The sequence below is a fragment of the Leptonychotes weddellii genome, chromosome 12 (assembly GCF_054177405.1).
Source record: "Leptonychotes weddellii isolate Sample4059 chromosome 12, ASM5417740v2, whole genome shotgun sequence".
Classification (NCBI taxonomy): Eukaryota; Metazoa; Chordata; class Mammalia; order Carnivora; family Phocidae; genus Leptonychotes; species Leptonychotes weddellii.
Window position 1 is genome coordinate 79,889,875 of NC_138380.1, and position 20,822 is coordinate 79,910,696.

Consider the following 20,822-nt stretch of genomic DNA (forward strand, 5'->3'; position numbering starts at 1 on the left):
ACATTCTGACTGCCATCCTTTTTTATAAGTGTTAATTTTTTTCCTTTTGGAAGTTTTTAGAATGTCTTATTCTTTTTTTTAAATTAAAAAAATTTTTATTAACATATAATGTATTATTTGTTTCAGGGTTACAGGTTTGTGATTCATCAGTCTTACACAATTCACAGTGCCCACCATAGCACATACCCTCCCCAGTGTTCATCAGCCAGCCACCCCATCCCCCCCACCCCCCTCCACTCCAGCAGCCCTCAGTTTGTTTCCTGAGATTAAGAATCTCTTATGGTTTTTCTCCCTCTCTGGTTTTGTCTTATTTCATTTTTCCCTCCATTCCCCTATGATCCTCTCTCTTGTTTCTCAAATTCCTCATATCAGTGAGATCATATGATACTTGTATTTCTCTGATTGACTTATTTCGCTTAGCACAATACCCTCTAGTTTCATCCACGTCATTGCAAATGGCAAGATTTCATTTTTTGATGGCTGCATAATATTCCATTGTATATATATACCACATCTTCTTTATCCACTCATCTGTTGATGGACATCTAGGCTCTTTCCATAGTGTGGCTATTGTGGACATTGCTGCTATAAACATTGGGGTGCATGTGCCCCTTCAGGTAACTACATTTGTATCTTTGGGGTTAATACCCAGTAGTGCAAATGCTGGGTCACAAGAGCTCTTAACAATTCTATTTTTATTTTATATAGCTTTCTGTTTTCCTTCATGGATAGAGTGTCTCTTATCTCTCTGATGATACTTTCTTTGCTCCTGCTCCATGATTATCTGTGTTTTTCAGAGTTCTTTTTTTTTTCTTGTTGGCTTTGTACTTGGCCTCTCAAATTGGAGCCTTCCTCAAATATTTGGTGATCCTCTCCTTTGTCATATAAGAGTGATACACTAAAATTTCAGAGAGAACAAGACTTGCTGACTGAATAACCAGAATACTTTTTGATAATGTGATCCCTAAATATCAATATAGATCTCTTCTTTGAGGCTGATCAGTGTCACAATAGTTAGCTTAGCTAGGATAGGCTAGATTACCTACAGGAATAAGTTAAATTTAAAAGCCAAAATCTCAATGGCTTAACACAATAAATAATGACCATTCCCACCATATGCCCAGTATTATTAGTGGTGAGCATGGCTCCAGGTACAGAATTACTCCAAACTATCTTATGGTGCCACTATTATTTCATGATACTCAAGTGTTTGTCACAGCAGGGAAAAAGCAAGCATGAGAGTTACACATTGCCTCTTGAATGCTTCCACCCAGAAGTAATAGGCATGACTTCTCATATCATTGACTAAAGCAAATCACATGTCTGCTAACTACAAAGAGTGGGACCTGAAGTCTTCCCCAGTGCTCAGAGGCAGAGAAGAATCAGCAATACTGGAGAGCAGCACTAATGTTTACCACACGGACACAGAATAAGAAAAACCTTATTCTTGGTTTCCTCATTGCCTCTTAGTGTATTATTCAGACACTCAGCATCCACTAGCTCAAGTATTGGGAAGTTGCTCTTTTTTTTCTTCTAATGAATACAGTATGTTGATGAAATAGAAATCGAGAAAAGCTAGATGTAAACAAAAAGATTCCTTTGCCTACTAAACTTCCTGCAGAGGTTACAAAACAATAGAAAGTCTTCAATTTTTCTTTTTCCACCATTTGCATCTTTCTAAAGTCACTCTTATCACAACACCAGTTAGGAGACAAAACCAGGTAGAGATGAAGGTAGCAGCAAATAGAGTTGTAGTTTGGATCTGGTTGTGGCCAGATTCCAAGGGACTAGTTTTGTAATCTACAATTAACTTTATGTGGCTATACCCAAAAGGGAGTGAAGTTGATAAAAGAGGCTGTGCTAATAATAGAAAAGTGTTTCAGGATCCAGAGCCATGAACAACAAGACACTTTATCTACAGGTGCCTGGGCAGTGATGGTGGAATTCAAGTTTCCTGAGTAGATAGAATTTAGATTCTTCAGTGATAAAGAAGAGTTTGAATTTGAAGGCATCTCCCTCTTAAACCAGCAACACCCTGTAGAGTGAACAGGTCCCAGGCACTACTGTTTTGGAATACTGGATACAAAAGTGACTGTCAACCAGACAAAATTGTCTGTACAAGTTCATCAGAAGACTTTAAAACCCACCTGTTTTTCTGTATCTGGTTCCAAAGGAACTAACTGCTTAGGTTGCAGATAAATGATGCCTGGCTCACTATTTCTTTCCCTTATGCTATAGGATATTGAATTAAAAATAAACTGTCATATATTTTTACTGAGCAAATATATGAAGCTAAAGTTAGCATCCTTGTCATAAAACATAAATTTGTGCCAAAATTTGAAGCTAGACTGGCCAGCAAATAAACAAATGCCCTAGCTATGTCACCCTAAATCAGCTCTCTGAGCCCTATGAGCACAGGCCACCCCAGACTCGTTCCCCACTATGAGTGGAGAGTTGTTAAGAAAGTTCCTAGCCCATTGCTGGGCCTCTAGAATTGGTCTTCTGGCAGACATTCTTCTCAGCTACAAACAACCAACACCTACTGCTCTATGCACTTGGCCCACTGTACAGAGTTCCTCAACCACCTCTGGAATGCAGTATGAAAGGCTCCATTTATACCTTTAAGGCCCTACAGAATGCAGCAGCTCATTTGCTAATTGAGGTCCCCATGTTGATCAGTCACTAGATGTGGCTCACCTTAGGGCAGGGCATAACCTTGGAGGAGATGGCTCTTTGCAGATGAGAGGAGCTGACAATTGAGGTCTGTTGTCTCAAAGCACTCCCAGGATCTGGGACATGAATCTTCACTGAAGGGGATCTGAGTAATGCATCCCATTGCCCACAACACTGCTATAACAAGTCATTTCTCCCTGCAGAGTCTCCAATCAGATTTCAAAGTTCCTCAAATTTTGTCTCAGATTCACTTTGTCCACAGTTATCAGCCCAATATCACTTGTCTCCAAACTTTCAATTCTTTCCTTTCCACCTCATTATTTTCCCACTTTATCTCTAATCTGTCACATTATCTCATATATATCTGTCCCTATGGGTAATCTTAGTTCTACATTTATGCTTATATTCACTTAGTAACTTTCCTGTTATAATAACCAGCCCTCTATCTATAAAAACAAAGAATCAAGCTCCAAATAATAAAATATTTACTGAACACATCCAACTTTTTACCTTTTAAAATGCTTTCATTGTATAACTAGGGTGCAGAGGGTGAAAGTTAATTGATTTTCAACTCAACTTGTTTGTTCCCATAGATTTGGCTCCTTTTGTGTTTTTCATGAGCCAAACTCCACTTAATTTACTGGAAAAACTATATTCCTGTCAGTTTATTCTGGTCACAGGAGAAATCTACTTGTCTTTCTAAGGGAGAAGAGGACTCATTTTCCCAAAATGACAAGAGAAACTAGGCCAGCTAGAGTTAGAAAATCTCCTTTAAATCTCCTCCTCTGGCCATTAAGGTGGGAAGATGAGTTGATAATTTGCTTACTGCCATCCACACAGTAGCCTTAGCAATATTAAGCTTCACTGGGCTAAAGAGCTTCTGAGTTTCAGTTTTTACCTAGCAGCACCTGCTTACATTCTTTAAGTTCAGCAATTAATCATTTCAGCATTTTGTGGCTGCATCCACTGGCACTCCATGTACAACAGTACAAATTAGGAAATACATTTTCTGGCATTGATTCCATTCAATTGAATACCTCCCCATATTTAGCTGTAATCTCTAAGTACTGTCCAGCATAAATGGTCTGTGTAAGAATTGAGACTTTCTCCCCAACATGGTCTCTTTTACAAGCGTAATTATATCCTAGGCTTAAAGGCTCACACACCCCTTACCAGGGCACAAGGCAAGACACCAATCTTGATTTTCTGGTCTTTGGACAATCTCTTCTATCACCTCCAATTCCTGATAAAATCTTCCTGCTATTTCTAAGCAAAGTACAAGTACTTTCCAAGTACACATGAACCAAAAATGCACAGAGAGACTGCAGAACAAAGTGACATCCAAAGTAACTGTCAAGCAATATTTGGGGGGACAGCGTGGGACAGGCAGATATATTTGGAGATATTTGAAGAGTTAAATGAGAAGATGTATGTATACAACCCAAATTATCTCTGTTAACATGTGCTCTATAAAGATAATTGAATTGACACTTTTGAACTTTGCACCCTTAAGAAGATATTACCACTTAATCATCATCAAAGGAGAATCCTTTTGATTTTATTTTTTAAGTAAACTCTACACATAATGTGGGGCTCAAACTCACAACCCTGAGATCAAGAGTCACATGCTCTACTGACTGAGCTAGCCAGGTGCCCCTAAGGGGAATCCTTTTGAAATTCCAGTTGTAGCTATTGGTTAACATGAGAACTATGAGGATACTTCCTCTTTTGTCTATAATCAAAAGCCCACTAGATCTGCATAGTTAGGTACTGCTAAAGGCCTGGTGTTGAACAGGAAAGCAGTTTTTCTCTGGGATGCTACTTCACACATAGAACCTAAAATTGAGTACCTGGTACCATTTTCTCATCAGCTATTTGGCTTAGGAGGAGCTAATAATGGAAATAAAGGGTTTTGTTGGTTTTATTGTAGCTGTTTGTGTATTCAGTTACTATAAGTTATATTATGTTAAAACCTTAAAATTTATTGAGAATCTATGGACAATGGAAAAGACACAAAAATGTAAAGCAGTAAAGACATGTTCCCTGTCCTTGAGAAACACAGCATCTATTTGGAGAAACTTCAGGGTGAAAGATTTAATTCCTTTTTGGGGTTGGAAGGGACTTTAGAGATCTCTTAGTTCAAGTTCCTCATTTTGGAAAAGGAGAATGCAGCACTGAGAGTTGACATGATTTGTGATTTATTTAGAATCACATGCTCTGCAATGGTTCAAGATTAATTTATGAGTCAGTTCAACCTAAAACAACTTTTTTTTCCACTTATATTTTGTTAAGAAAATTTCAGACATACAAAAAAGTACAAAGAATAATGTATTGAGCCTCCTGTACCTAGCTTAAGAAATAAAATATTATCTATATATATTATAGTCATTGTAGAATCTCTCTGTAACCCTTTTTAGTATCTTCCCTATAAATCCCTCCCAAGAGGTAACCGGCATCCTGAATTTGCTGTTTATCATTTCCATGCATATTTTAAACCTGACTACATATATATATTCATAAATAATATATAGTATTATTTTCCATTTTTTAAAGCTTTATAAATGGTGCCATACTATCTATGTTATTCTGAACCTTACTTTTTTTGCTCAACATATATTTGAGATTCATGGATATTTATAAGTGTAATTCTCATTCAGTTTTGTTGCTATATACCACCACTTTTTATTCATTTTTATTTTTCTTGTCCATAAATAAGTAGATGGGCTCCAATTTTTTTGTCATTTCATTAATATTTGCATACTGTTACCTTGGATACACTGAGGATATATATTAGGAGTCAAATTGCTAGGTCACATAGTATGCACATCTTTAAATTTGCTGGATTCTAATTTCAGCTCTAGACTGTTCAACTTCACTGTGTTTGACTTTGTAAATCTATGTGCTTATTTCCATACTGCTAACTGTTGAGTTGAGAGCAAGTTTGAGACTTTAATGAGGAAGGAACTTAACAGAAGTAGCCACCTATCGAAGATTGAAGAGGCAGGGTTGGTTTACATCTGGGTAACACTCTGGAAATGCAAACAGACAGAAGTCGCTGATTGAACTGGTTAATTTATCAGGGCTTATGTTGAGCTTCAAAGGGAGAATTAACATATGTGTCTTCAAATGAAGAGATTGTTCCCTTGCGTCATCCTGGGGACATAGTAGAAAAGTATACTCTTACCTGGAATATAGAGCCAGACTTTCTGTAAGGGTAGTAAAGAGTGATTATGGGATACAAATTGTTTGATGCTATAAAATCTTCTTCCCAAAGCACTTTCCCTGTGGTTGTTCCTGAAATTCAATGATTCATTTATCTAATACAGTCCTCCTAAAATGCAGAGAATGGCTGCATGGAGCACTGGGTGTTATGCACAAACAATGAATCATGGAACACTTCATCTAAAACTAATGATGTAATGTATGGGGATTAACATAAGAATAAAAAAAAATTAAAAGTAACAAAAAAAATGCAAAGAATGGGACAGGAGAGTTCAAGTCAATTACTAAGATGTAATATTATTTACATCTTAATCAGAAGGACATTGGTGGGGGAGGGGATAAGGTGAGGTATAAAAGCTCCTGAGGGAAATAGATGCCTAGTGGTTAATAGTGATGAAAGCATAGCTGGGCTGTCTTTAAAACCCATTTTGTTTACATCTCCATGAAACACTCCCCACTACCTCTGTCTACAAGTAATCTCTCTGCTCTGATCTCCTACAGTACTTTGTACCTCTTTTATAACAATTATCACACGCTGAATTCTATTATAAATATATCAGATCAGGGGCCCATGCTTAGTGGATCACGTATCTGTTATCGCATAAGAAACCACCTCCAAACTTAGTGGCTTAAGGCAACCATTTATTTGCTCATAGTTCTGCAATTCGGTCAGGACTCAACTAGGTTAGTCCATTATAGCTTCATGTGGTACCAGCTAGAGGCCCTTGTGTGGCTGCACTCAGTTAGGGTTGTAATGTCTGGGTGTCCTGCCATTTCCCTGGATTTCTCTCCACGTCTTCTCTCTCATAGGATAGCAGAGATCACTTTACATGGTGGCTGGCTTCCAAAAAAGCAGAAGTGAGGCCGCCAGGCCAGGTAAGGGTTAGGCCCAAACTGGCACTGTCACTTCTGCCACATTGCGCTCATTAAAGTAAGCCACAAAACCAGCTCAGTTTTAAGGAAAGGAGAAATATACTCCATGTCTTGGTAGGAAGAACAACATTAATATACAGAAATAGAAGGATTTTCTGGAGGACATCTTTCAAGATAATACACCAGGCATGGAATCTTAGATAAAATATTTGATGAATAAGTGAACAAAAGTACTGCTTCCAAAGTACTGTCAAGGGTGACGAAGGTGCTGGTCAAGGGTGCTGTGAAGCCACCAGTGAATGAGAAAGTAGTCCACACCATCCCTGGTAGCGTGAAACCCAGAAATGGAACCACCAATGTACTTGCCTTCAAAGCAGTGCTCACTAAATTGGTTTGGTTGGAGTACAGTGTGGTAGTAATTAACTGTTCACAAAAATTCCCATTCTCTCCTTTGCAAAATGCACTCCCCTACTCACTCTGAAATTAGATGTGGTCATGTGATTTGCTGTGGCCAATAAAATGCAAGCAGACATAAAATCTGTCACATCTAGACAGAAACCGTAGTTACCAATGTGCAACATTCCTCATTTTCCTTTTCCTGCTCTGGGGAGATGGAGCATCTGTCAATCCAGGTCCCTGAGTAAGTACAATGAGATTCTCACATTCTACATATTTATAGCATAGTCTTCCTAAGAAATAATTTAAAAATCTGTATCAATAAGCTTTAAACTGTTCATTATCCTAAACTTAGTAAACTCAATTCCTAATATAATCAAAATAAATGTTCATTTTTATGCACAAGGGGAAGGATTCCATGGTTACTTATCAAATGAAAATATTGATGTATCAAATGAAAAATACATCAATATTTAACCTCAGAGGACTAGGTAAAATAAATTAAACCAGGTCTGTGTTATGGACTGTTATGTAGCCATTAAAAATTATATTTTTGAAAAATATTTAAAGACATGATATTATGATCATTAACTATGTTAAGTTACTAAATAGGATATAAGGTATAAAGAATTATTTCATTTAAAAATAAGTATGTATATATGGAAGTACATAAAGAAAATATGATAATTTCAATTGTTTATATCGAAGCGAGAGAACTGTTATTTACTTTTTTGTTTTTCTTATTTTCCTAATTTCAGCAATGAAATTATATTGCTTATTAAACCAGAAAAGCAAACAATAAATGTTATTATTTTAGAGTTTACAATAAATTGCTTGTACCTCTAGCACTTTCAAGGCAGCCATTCATAAGTTATTAATAGTACACAATAAAAATGTTCTCATTTATTTGTGAAACAAAGCAATAATTTGTTGGCTTGGTTTGCATGTCTGCAAGTACCTGAAAGTTGCAGAATTTATACATGATTTAATTATCCAGACTTGGGGGCCAATGTAGACCAATTCTAAACTAGTCTGCATTTTCTGAATCATCAAAAGTATGTGTGGCTGACAACCTAAGAGAAATAAATTCCCAGACACATAAAATCTTCCAAGACCAAATCATGGAGACACAGAAAATCTGATTAGACCAATTACTAGAAAGGGGGTTGAATCAGTAATCAAAAACCTCCCAACAAACAAAAGTCCAGAACCAGATGTCTTCACTGGTGAATTCTACCAAATGTACAAAGGAGAATTAACACCAAAGCTTCTCAAATTCTTCCAAAAACAGAAGAGGAGGGAATACTTCCAAACTCATTTTACAAGGCCAGCATTACTTTGTTACTAAAACCAGACAAGAACCATAAGAAAAAAAATTATGGGTCAATATCCCTAGATGCAAAAATTCTCAACAAAATATTGGCAAACCCCATTCAATAATACATTAAAAGAATCATATACCATGATCAAGTAGGATTTGTTCCAGGAAGGCAAGAATGCTTCAATATCTACAAATCAAGCAATGTGATACACCACATTAACAAAATAAAGGATAAAAATTATATGATCACTTCAATAGATACAGAAAAAGCATCCAACAAGTTTTAATATGCATTTATGATAAAAATTCTCAAAAAAAAGTTGGTATACAGGGAACATATCTCAATATAATAAAGACCATATATGACAAACCCACAGCTAACATCATACTCAATGGTAAAAAGCTGAAAGCTTTTCAGGAACAAGATAAGGATGCCTATTCTTACCACATTTTTTCAATATAGTATTGGAAGTCCTAGCCAGCAATTAGGCAAGAAAAACAAATAAAGGCCATCCAAATTGAAAAGGAAGAAGTAAAACTATCACTATTTGCAAATGACATGAAATTAAATAGGGAAAACCCTAAAGATTCCATCAAAAAACTGTTAGAACTAGGGGCGCCTGGGTGGCTCAGTCGTTAAGCGTCTGCCTTCCGCTCAAGTCATGATCCCAGGGTCCTGGGATTGAGCCCTGCATTGGGCTCCCTGCTCCACGGGAAGCCTGCTTCTCCCTCTCCCACTCCTCCTGCTTGTGTTCCCTCTCTCACTGTGTCTCTCTCTGTCAAACAAATAAATAAAATCTTTAAAAAAAAACTGTTAGAACTAATGAGTGAATTCAGTAAAGTTGCAGGATACAAAATTAGTATACAAAAGTCAGTTGTGTTTCTATACACTAATAATGGACTATCAGAAAGATAAATTAAGAAAACAATCCCATTTATAATTACATCAAAAAGAATAAAATACCTAGGAATAAAGTTAACCTAGGTGGTGAAACATCTGTACACTGAAAACAATAAGACAATGATTAAAGGAACTGAAGAAGACACAAATAAATGGAAAGATATTCCAGGCTCAGAGATTGGAAGAATATTGTCAAAATAATCATACTATCCAAAGGTATCTACAGATTCAGTGCAATCCCTACAAAAATCCTAATGGTGTTTTTCACAGAACTGGAACAAATCATTCTAAAATTTGTATGGAAGCACAGAAGACCACAAAGAGCCAAAGGAATCTTGAGAAAGAAAAACAAAGCTGGAATCATCCCTCTCCCATGTTTCAAACTATATTACAAAGCTATAATAATCAAAACAGTATGGTGCTATCACAAAAACAGACACATAGATCACTGAAACAGAATAGAGGGCCCAGAAAAAACCCACACATACATAGGTCAGTTAATTTATAACAAAGGAGCCAAGCACATACATGGGGAAAGGCAAATCTCTTCAGTAAATGGTGTTGGGTTAAAGTGGACAGCCACAGGCAGAAGAATGAAACAACAATATGTATCCTACATCATACACAAAAATTAACTCAAAATGGATTAAGGACTTGAATGTAAGACCTGAAACCATAAAACTCTTAGAAGAAAACACAGGCAACAAGCTTCTTGACATCAAGTCTTGGTGATTTTTTTTGGATCTGACTCCAAAAGCAAAGGCAACAAAAGCAAAAACAAGTGGAACTACATCAAACTAAAAATCTTCTGCATGGCAAAGGAAATCATCAACAAAACAGAAAGGCCGTCTACTGAATGGGAGAAAATATTTGCAAATGATACATCCAAAATACATAAAGAACTCATACAACTTAATAGCAGTAAAACACACAACCTGATTAAAAAATGGGCAGAGAATCTGAATAAACATTTTTTTTTCCAAAAAAGGCACACAGATGGCCACCAGGCACATGAAAAGATGCTCAACATCAGTAACCATCAGAGAAATGCAAATCAAAACCACAATGGGATATCACCTCATACCTGTTAGAATGGCTAATATAAAAAAGACAAGAAATAACAAGTGTTGTCAAGGATGGGGAGAAAAGTAGACTTTTGGAGCACTGTTGGTGGGAGTGTACACTGTGCAGCTACTATGGAAAACAGTGTTGTGTTTCCTTTAAAAATTAAAAATAGAACTACTGTGTGTACCACTAATCCATTTCTGAGTATCTAAAGAAAACAAAAACACTACTTTATAAACATACCTGCATCTCCATGTTCATTGCAGCATTATTTTCAACAGCCAAGATATGGAAACAACCTAAGTGTCCACTGATAGATGAATGGATAAAGATGTGGTGTGTGCATACACACACACACACACACACACAAATGTAATACTACTCAGCCGTATAAAATAAAATCTTGCCATTAGTGACAACATAAACGACCCTGAAGGCATTATGCTAAGTGAAATAAGTCTGACAAAGAAAGATAAATGCTGTATGATCTCACTTACATATGCAATTTATATAATAACAATAACAGCCAGCACCCAAGCTCATAGATATGGAGGATAGATTGGTGATTGCCAGAGGTGAGGGGTGAGGGGAAGGGAGTCAAAACATACAGACTTCCAGTTGTAAAATAATGAAGTCATGGGGATGGAGTATACAGCATAGTAGCTATAGTTGATAATTCTATATTGCATATTTGAAAGTTGCTAAGAGAGTAGATCTAAAATCTCTCATTACAAAAAAAATTTTTTTGTAACTATGTATGACAATGGATGTTGTCATGACTTATTGTAATCATTTCACAATATATACAAATATTGAATAACTATGCTGTATACCTAAAACTCATATAATACTATATGTCAATTATACCTCAATAAAAAAAAAGAAAATTAAAAAAAGTTTGCATGGACCTTGTTTGGATCCTGATTCAGTTAAGATAGCCATGAATGAAATTTTGAGACAATTATGAAATATGGCCTTGCACTGGGTAATATGTGATGTTAAGGAATTATTATTTTGTTAAACATGAAAGTGACGTTTTGGTAGTTTATTTACTTAAGGACTAACTTCTGAAAAATTTATAGATGATACGATGTGATGTAAGGTGGAAGATGAAACATGATTGACAGAAAGTTGATGTTTGTTATGTCAGTATGTGGAATTCATTCTATACTTATTTGACTTCTATGCATGATTAAAATTTTCCATAATAAAACTTTTAAAAGAAAAGCTTACTAAACTTTACCAGCAAGAAACCTAAAAACAGAGCTTCCCTGGGTTTGGATTTCAAACAATCTTGTGCACTAAAGGTGGACAAAAAGAAAACAGCCTGCATCGAGAGGAAGGGGAGTGAGAGGTAGGAAACCAGTGGGGACACACTGTCCATGTGTCCAATATACATCCTCTCAGCCCCAGGCCCATTTCTTCCAGAGCTCATAAAAAGATAACTGTTAAGAATCCCCACTGCGCTGCCTCAAATTTGGGATTAGGAAGGACAATGTTCCCCACGAGTGTAGAAAGAAATTTCTATTCTTGATGTGTGGCTTTTCCCCCCATCATCAAAGATACCTCTGCTTATGCCCATGGCCCCTGGAGTTGCTGCCTTATTTGCTTGTGAAGCAAGTAGATGAAAAGATAGAGACTAATTAAACCTATCATCATTGAGAAATGGGACTCCCTATGGTTCAGCTACATGGACCAGCAGGCTTTTGAAGTCCAACATATAGATGCATAATATAATAAAGGCTGAATTTAAGGGAAAAGCAAGGGCTCTTGCTAATGGATACAATCTGCTTTCCTGTTACAACAAGGGTAGTCTCCCCACAACTGGCTGTTTTGCAGTTTTGCATATTTGTTTCTTTGTTTTGAAAGACTGAGTGGAGAAGTCAGTAAGTTAAAATACAAAAAGTGTTGGAATTACTTTTTTAAAAGCCTGTTCTTCGCAAAAATCAACAGAATAGGCAAACTATTAGCTAGTTACTCAAAAGAAATAAAAGGAAAAAGCACAAATGCCCAAAATAAGGAATGACAAAAGGGATATCATTATAGGAAAAAGAAAACCCTAAAAGACATAGGAGATTATTTTTGAAAAATTCTAAGGAAATAAATTGGAAAACCTAGATGAAATTTCTAGGGCAACAGGGCTTATCAAAACTGAATGCAGTAAAGATCAAAGAGAAAAAAATTCTAGAGAAGAAAAAGAGAAAGTTATCAAGGAGCTACAACCCTCAAAAAGCACCTACCAGGGGCGCCTGGGTGGCTCAGTCAGTTAAGTGTTGGACTCTTGATTTCAGCTCAGGTCATGATCTCAGGGTAATGAGATTGAGCACGGAACTGGGCTCCACGTGGAGCCTGCTTAAAATTCTGTTCCTTTCCCGTTGTCCCCTCCCCCACCGAATCATGCACCCACACACTCTCTCTGTAAACAACAACAAACAACAAAAAACAAAAACCACCTACCAAACCTCCAGAAACCAGCTATCTCCAATGCCCTTTGAACTCTTCCTGAGCAAAAAAGAAAAACCTCCAATACTTTTATTAGGTGAGTATAATACTGGTAAACTTATGAATACTGCATTAAAAAGTACATGTAGATATTTAATATTTGATAAAGGTGATCTATCAAAACACTTTAGAAGATAGACATTTTCATAACAAGTACTGGGAAAGGTAACTATTTGAAAAAAGTTAAGATTGAATCCATATTTCACAGTATATTTCAGGGTAAACTCCAAGTGGATCAGAGATCTAACTGCAAAAGCTCAAACCAAACAAGTACTTCAAGAAAACATGGGTGAATTCATCTATTACCAAGGAGTGGGGGACAATCCAGAAACAATAAAGGAAAATAGTTTTAAACTCCAATATATTAAAACTTAAAATATTTTACATAGCAAAGAACATCATAATCAAATGAAAAAGAAAAATGTCCAAGTGGGAGCAAATATTTCTACTTATATTACAAAAAGGGATTAATCTCCCTAACATATAAAGAGCTCTTAAAAATCTAGAGGAAAAGGACCAGAAATCTATAAAAATGTTAGGCAAAAGACCAGAACAAACACATCAGAGAAAAATAAATGTAAATAGCAATTAAATGCACAAAGAGATCCATAAATCTCATTCACACGAGAAATACACATAAAATTTCACTGATTTAACATTTCTTATATGGGCAAAAACATACAGAAGTTTGAATATATATATTGTTGGTGAAGGCACAGAGAGGCATACACTGCTGTTGGGAAAATAGTACAACTCCACATGATCAGGGATTTGGCAATACCTAACAACATTTTACATGAATTTATACTTCCAGTAATCCCACTTTTAGACTGTACCAGGAAGATATACTACCATAAAGAAAATAATATATGCACAATGTTATTCATAATGCACTATTTGTACTATCAAAATATTATAAACAACTCAAACATCTACTAAAATAAAGGACTGGTTAAATAAACTATAGTTACTCCCACAAAATGATGTACAATGTAGCTGTAAAAACAAAATGAACAAGATCTCTCTGTGCCAATATAAAGTGTTCTTGCTGAAAACAGCAAAATGCAGAACAATGTAGATAAGTATGCTTCTTTTGTGCTAGAGAGGAAGGGGATAGAGAGGCAGATACATGATAAGTAGTAGAAAGAGAGAGATCTGCTCATTTGCTTATTATTTTCAAAATGAGACACTAAAAAAATAAATGAGAAACTAAGAAAATAGGCTATCCATGTGGGAAATAGAGTAGAAGGGATAAGAATGGAGACAATACTCTGAGGCTTCCATTTTATATAGTCTCGCCTTTGAGTCACATACATGTTTTACTGTGGTATAAGACCTAAATTAAGGCTTGATATGATGTGCTGCCTTGACATCTCGTCAATCAGGAGGGTCTTGAACGGAAGTTCCCCTCCCTGCTCTGCTCCTCAGGGATATAAAGTCCTTCAGCCACAAAACCCTCTTTTTCAAAGGGACCAGGCAACGTTCTTATTTGCCTCTGAGCACAGGTTTCAGTTTTCTGCCCGCCCACAGAATTATTCGATGAGCCAATCACAGCCTTCTGCAGGAGCCAATCACATCCGCCGAGAGGAGCCAATCACGTCCTTTGCAGGAACCAGGAGGCAGCCCCACCATCTTGATACTACAAAAGCCACAGCTCCTTCAGTTCAGTCTGTTCTTGAATACAACCCCTGTGTGATCCTGCATGAAGTATGTGTCCTTCTTCCCTATGCTGTGAGCATAAGTGACTAATAAACTGCTATCTTATTGGTACAGTGTCAGGTGTTACGTGTCTGGCTATTCCCCTAATCCTAGGGCAAGAATCTCTCCCTCATCAATGGGATGAATAGGAAGCAGTTAAAACATTTGCATAATCAAAAACAAAACTTGAAAAAAAAAAACAGCAAAAAATTGAAAACTAACTGAAACCAAATATAAGATATATTCTTATATCAGAAAAAGAATTATTTCAAAGGACTTTTGACTGTTTATTTTTAGTGGAATATATTCCAAGATTTAATGATAACAGTACTATAATTTTGAAATTACTTTATGTATCTGTAGGACAGAGAAAATTAGGAAATAGATTACTAGGGACCCAGATTTTCAGTGGAAACAAAAAGAGACACAAATAGAACATCAAAGAAGAAAAATTGTAATATTAAATGTTAATTTGAAATATCTAATGAAAATTCATGATTTTTTAAAGGTATGTATATAGATCTCTGTCCATTACCCTCGATGCAGTATCATCTTTATAGTAATGAGCATCACTAGTTCCATTATCTTGATTTCCATATTCTATCCCCCAGTTAAAAAAACCAGGATTTCCTGGAGAAATGGCTTAAGCACACGGTGACAGTAGAGTATCTTCTTGTGCAGAAAACACAGAGGTGCTCAAATATGACATACAAACCAACAGAGAGTAGCTACCACTGATAATATCTGGCCTTTTTTTTTTTTTTTTAAGATTTTATTTATTTGACAGAGAGGGACACAGCGAGAGAGGGAACACAAGCAGAGGGAGCGAGAGAGGGAGAAGCAGGCTTCCCGTGGAGCAGGGAGCCCGATGCGGGGCTCGATCCCAGGACCCTGGGATCATGACCTGAGCCGAAGGCAGACACTTAACGACTGAGCCACTCAGGCGCCCCAAGGCCTATTTTAAACATCAAGAAGAATAGGGACTGTAATTCACTGAACTCGTTGAATCCATGAAAATCCACAAGTCCAAGCTTATATTAACAACAACCAAAAAAAGACCCCAGAGCCGCAGAGTCCCAGCCAGTTCCTACTGCAGTTGCACAATGGCCCACCTCCTCTTTCCTTTCAACATGACAGATACTGCTGTGTCCTTCACCAAGGACTTCCTGGCAAGTGGAGTGGCTGCAGTCATCTCCAAGACAGTGGTAGCACCCACTGAGTGGGTGAGCTATTGCTGCAGGTACAGCATGCCAGCAAGCAAATCACCGCAGATAAGCAATACAAGGGCATCATAGACTGCATGGTTCATATCCCCACGGAGCAGCAAGTCCTATCCTTCTGCCTGGTCACCTGGCCAATGTCAACAGATACTTCCCTGCTCAGGCTCTCAACTCTGCCTTCAAAGATAAATGCAAGCAGATCTTCCTGGGTGGTGTGGACAAGAGAACCGGTTTGGGCACTACTTTGCAGGGAATCTGGCATCCGGTGGTGTCACTGGGGCCACATCCTTGTGTTTTGGTGTCCTCTTGATTTTGCCCTTATCAGGGTAGCAGTGGATGTGGACGAAACTGGAGCTGAAAGGGAATTCAGAGGCCTCAGTGACTACAGATCTGCAAATCTGGTGGAATTAAGGGCCTATACCAAGTTTAATGTGTCTGTACAGGGTATGCTCAGCCACTGAGCTGCCTACTTCCGTATGTATGACACTGCAAAGGGAATGCTTCCAGATCCCAAGGACACTCCCATCTTCATCAGTGGGATGATCGCACAATCTGTCACAGTGGTTGCTGGGTTGACTTCCTCTCCATCTGACACTGTTTGTGGCCATATGATGGTGCAGTCAGGGCGCAGAGGAACTGATATCATGTATAAGGCATGCTTGACTGCTGGAGGAAGATTGCTCATGATAAAGGAGCCAAAGCTTTTTTCAAGGGTTCATGGTCCAATGTTCTCAGGTGCTTTTGTGCTTGTCTTATCTGATGAAATCAAGAAGTTCCCGTAAGTTATTTCCTAGTTTTTACCCCTTGTGAACAGGCATGTTGTATCATGTAACATATCTTGAACCTTCTTGACAGACTGTTGGCTGTCTGTTTATCAATGGCAACTATTTACTGGCTGAAAATGGGAAGTGATAATATTCATCTGACCAGTTTTCTCTTAAAGCCATTTCCATGATGATGGGACTCAATTATATTTTTTATTTCAGTCACTCCTGATAAATAAGTTTGAAGAAATAAAAAATATCTGAAATTAAAAAATAAAAAATAAGTAAAAGTGGGAAAAAAAGAAATTAACCTATTTGCCAGCATTAAAGGTGATATCATCTCCTTACTCAGGAAATCAGTAATTTAAGGGTAACCTAGAATTTATCCTCCAACATTGGAAGGAAGTATAAATGCATCCTTAGTTCACAAAGGGAAGTTTTTTAAAATGTCTTGAAACAGAAAGAAAGGCATGCCCGATAACGAATGAAGGAGGAATGACAGAAGTAGAAAATTATCCATACGACAAACTTCAGTGAGATGTATTCAGGCAAGAATTATCAATAAATACTAAATCCAGTAAGTAAAAGTTTGGGGGGGAATAGAACATCTGCACAGTGCCAGATGACCATGGCAATGACAAAGGGAAAACTTATTTGTACAATGGAAAAAATCTGACTGCCACCACCCCAACTTAGTGCTCAAATTAGCATCACTAATGATGAAGCTGTGAGAGACCACATGCCTCTTGAAATGATGCAGTATGAACTATGCAGATCATCTATGTCATGTCCTTACCAAAAATATTTACTCTGACTCTACTGGTCTAGCATCTTCACATTGTTAATGTCATGAATAAAAGAGTCTACATTAAAAGAAACATAACAATCAATGCATGATTTTATCATAGTTGGATGAAACTGCTATAGAGGGTATTTTGGAGACAATGGAAATGTGTATTATAGACTAGTTAGCAAATGATATAAGAAAACTGTTCATCTTGGGCGCCTGGGTGGCTCAGTCGGTTAAGCGGCTGCCTTCGGCTCAGGTCATGATCCTGGAGTCCCGGGATTGAGTCCCACGTCAGGCTCCCTGCTCAGCAGGGAGTCTGCTTCTCCCTCTGACTCTCCTCCCTCTCATGCTCTCTGTCTCTCATTCTCTCTCTCGCAAATAAATAAAATCTTAAAAAAAAAAAGAAAACTGTTCATCTTTTTGGGTGCGATATGGTATCATAATATAAGGAAATATTTTTTAGAAGATATTTGCTGAATTGTTTGTAATGGAACTGTCATAAGATTGCAAATTATTTTAAAATGGTTCAGCAAAAGTTTGCTGACAGCAAATAGAGTAAAATGGCAATGTTTTTTCAATGTGAGTGACAGACATATGATTTACTATTCTTTCAACTGTTCTATGCAACTGAAAATGTTTATAATAAAAATTTATAAGATTGTCATTTTATATCATCTACTTTTTAAAAACACATAAGGCATTGCCAAGCTTGCAGCTGGCCAATGGTCCCGCTGAGAAAAAGCAAATGGGTAAACTTCAAAAATCCTCTAACGTGTAAAGGCATCAAAGAGTTGCTGATACAACCAAAATTAGAGGGCACAGGGCTCTAGAGCAAGGAGAACTGTGGAGAGATGTGCTGACTTCTGCAGCCTCTTTTGTTCTGGGAGATATTTGCCACATCTGGCTCAGGGCAAGAGGCTGTGCACCCGGACTTTGCCTAAGCACAAGGTCGCTGCTGGAGGACAGAGAAACCAGAGACCTTCAGTGGTCTCATGGAGAGACAAGACCAAAGACTTGAAGGGCTGATGGCCAGGTAGAAACAGAAGGGCAGAGAACTGAGCCTAATACATAGGCTATTTTCTCCCCAAGACATTTGTCAAATTCTGGAGCTGTTGAGGGCATTAAGCTAAAAGCCATGAAGAACTTGCTGAAAAGCTGAATGGGATTTTCTGCAGTGTCCCTGTGATGTGCGTGAGGATTCAAGTTCAAGACCACCAGGGGAAGGTACCCCAGTGAACATACAAGGCTCTCTGTTAAAAGATCTTAAAAACTATCCTTTGGGTACAGAAGAAAATTAGAGGTGGACAGAACCTTTGATAAACTGCAACCAGTCTTAACTCTGCCTAATCCCTGACTGGATTAGAGGAATCAGCTATCATTCTTTCTGCTGATAGAGATAAAATGATAAAGCCTCTGAGAGAATTAATGTCTGGATCCTTTACAATGACTACCACAGGTCTCAGTGCCACATAAAGATGACAACATCCAGAAGCATAAAAAGAAACATCCCTTTTTTGCAGCTTTAAGAGCAAGGGGAGGGGTGCCTGGGTGGTTCAGCTGCAGACTCTTGGTTTGGGTCTTAGGGTCATGGGATCCAGCGCCGTGTGGGGCTCCGGGCTCAGTGCGGAGTCTGCTTGAGATTCTCTCTCCCTCTCTTTCTGCCCCTCCCCCCATTCATGCTCTCTAAATAAATAAATAATCTTAAGAAAAGAAAAGAGCAAGGGGAAACTTCCCCAAACTTAATCCTTTGATTTCTCCTCACATCTCCTTGCCAGTGCCTACACCAATCATTTGGTAAGGATGATGAGATGCTCGTGATTGGCTTAAACTGATTAAGGCTCATCATTCCCCTTTATTCCCAATGGCCCTGGAGAGGGACTCAGCCTCTTTAGAAAGACATGGACTCTTAGAGGAGGATGAACCCAATCAGGCTCTGTTAGCAAGAAAAGAGAGAATGACAATTGAGAAGGCAACCAATAATGTTGCCACATCATCTATCAGCCATTAGTATGAGACCTCAGGCAAGCTATTCAATCTCTTTGGGCTACAATTTTCTCATCTGTAAAATTTAGATAATACCTCAAAAAGGCTGCTGTACATATTCAATAAAATTATTTATATATATATATATTTTAAAGATTTTATTTATTTATTTGACAGAGAGATAGCAAGAGCAGGAACACAAGCAGGCGGAGTGGAGAGGGAGAAGCAGGCTTCCCGCCGAGCAGGGAGCCCGATGCGGGGCTCGATCCCAGGACCCTGGGATCATGACCTGAGCCAAAGGCAGACGCCCAATGACTGAGCCACCCTGGCGCCCCTATATACATATATATTTTTAAATTACCAAATGTCTAGCTTATTTTTAGTGCTTCAACAGTGTTGGCTAATATTGTTTGCCATGGTTTTGAGTGCCTTCTTTAGACATCATCCAGCTGTCAGTGGTCTTTTTAAGCATGACACCCTAATCCCAACCCATATGTCAGGTGTGTGCTCAACGGCCCAGATAGTAGGACTGGTATCTACCTTGCTCTTGCTTCTCAACATGCTATTCTGACAGCTGGAGAGGCATCTCCAGGAAAGTGGGCCATCAGAGTGTGAACTGAGGCCCACAGGGAAGACAATTCTTTCCCTGCCATCACTCACTCCCTCTCTGGTCCCCAATTCTGCCTTCCACAGAGTATTAATTTATTACTTTTCAATTAATAAAGTACAGGATTCAGAGGTAAGCCAGTGGATATAAGAACCGCAGGACAAATGGCTCATGTTCTAAGAGCTCCATTTTTACTGAAAGATTTGGGATGGGTGGGATGTAGAGTTAAATAATTTAATAAGATTTATGCTCTAGGGCACCTGGGTGGTTCAGTCGATTAAGCGTCTGCCTTGGGCTCAGGCCATGATCCCAGGGTGATGGGATCGAGCCCTGCATTGGGCTCCCTGCTCAGTGGGGAGCCTGCTTCTCCCTCTGCCTCTGCCCCTCCCCCTGCTCATGCTCTCTGTCAAATAAATAAAATCTTTAAAAGACTTATACTCTAATCAAGTTTAATGAAAGTAACTTTAATACCAAAGTAAATGTGATATGGAGAACACAAAATTTTCATAGATTTTACAAACAATATGCAAGATTTGAGGAAAATTTCTGTTTGGAGTGACTGACCACTTTCCTCTGCCTTTAGGGTCACTGTGTAGGAAAGGTTTCAGAGCATTGTGCTTCTGATTAAATGCATATTCTGGGCTTTTTCTTTTTAAGGCAAATACTAGGAATCCCTACTGAGTTTAGCACAGAATTTTTTTTTCTTTGAATAACAGGAGCGATGGGAAAGCCTGTTGGCAATGGATACCTGTGGGGAAGATGTCAATCCCTGAAGAGCTAGGACAAAGGTCTCAAATGAGGGGGGGG

The 20,822-nt window shown here is 38.0% G+C and overlaps 1 long non-coding RNA gene and 1 pseudogene across 2 annotated transcripts in view; one reads left to right on the forward strand and one right to left on the reverse strand.

Moving 5' to 3' along the window:
* The window catches only part of LOC115940553 (uncharacterized), a 162,128-nt gene that overhangs the window by 42,064 nt on the left and 99,242 nt on the right, over positions 1-20,822 (reverse strand). The window lies entirely within an intron of this gene.
* LOC102743803 (ADP/ATP translocase 2 pseudogene) lies at positions 15,782-16,653 on the forward strand (annotated as a pseudogene).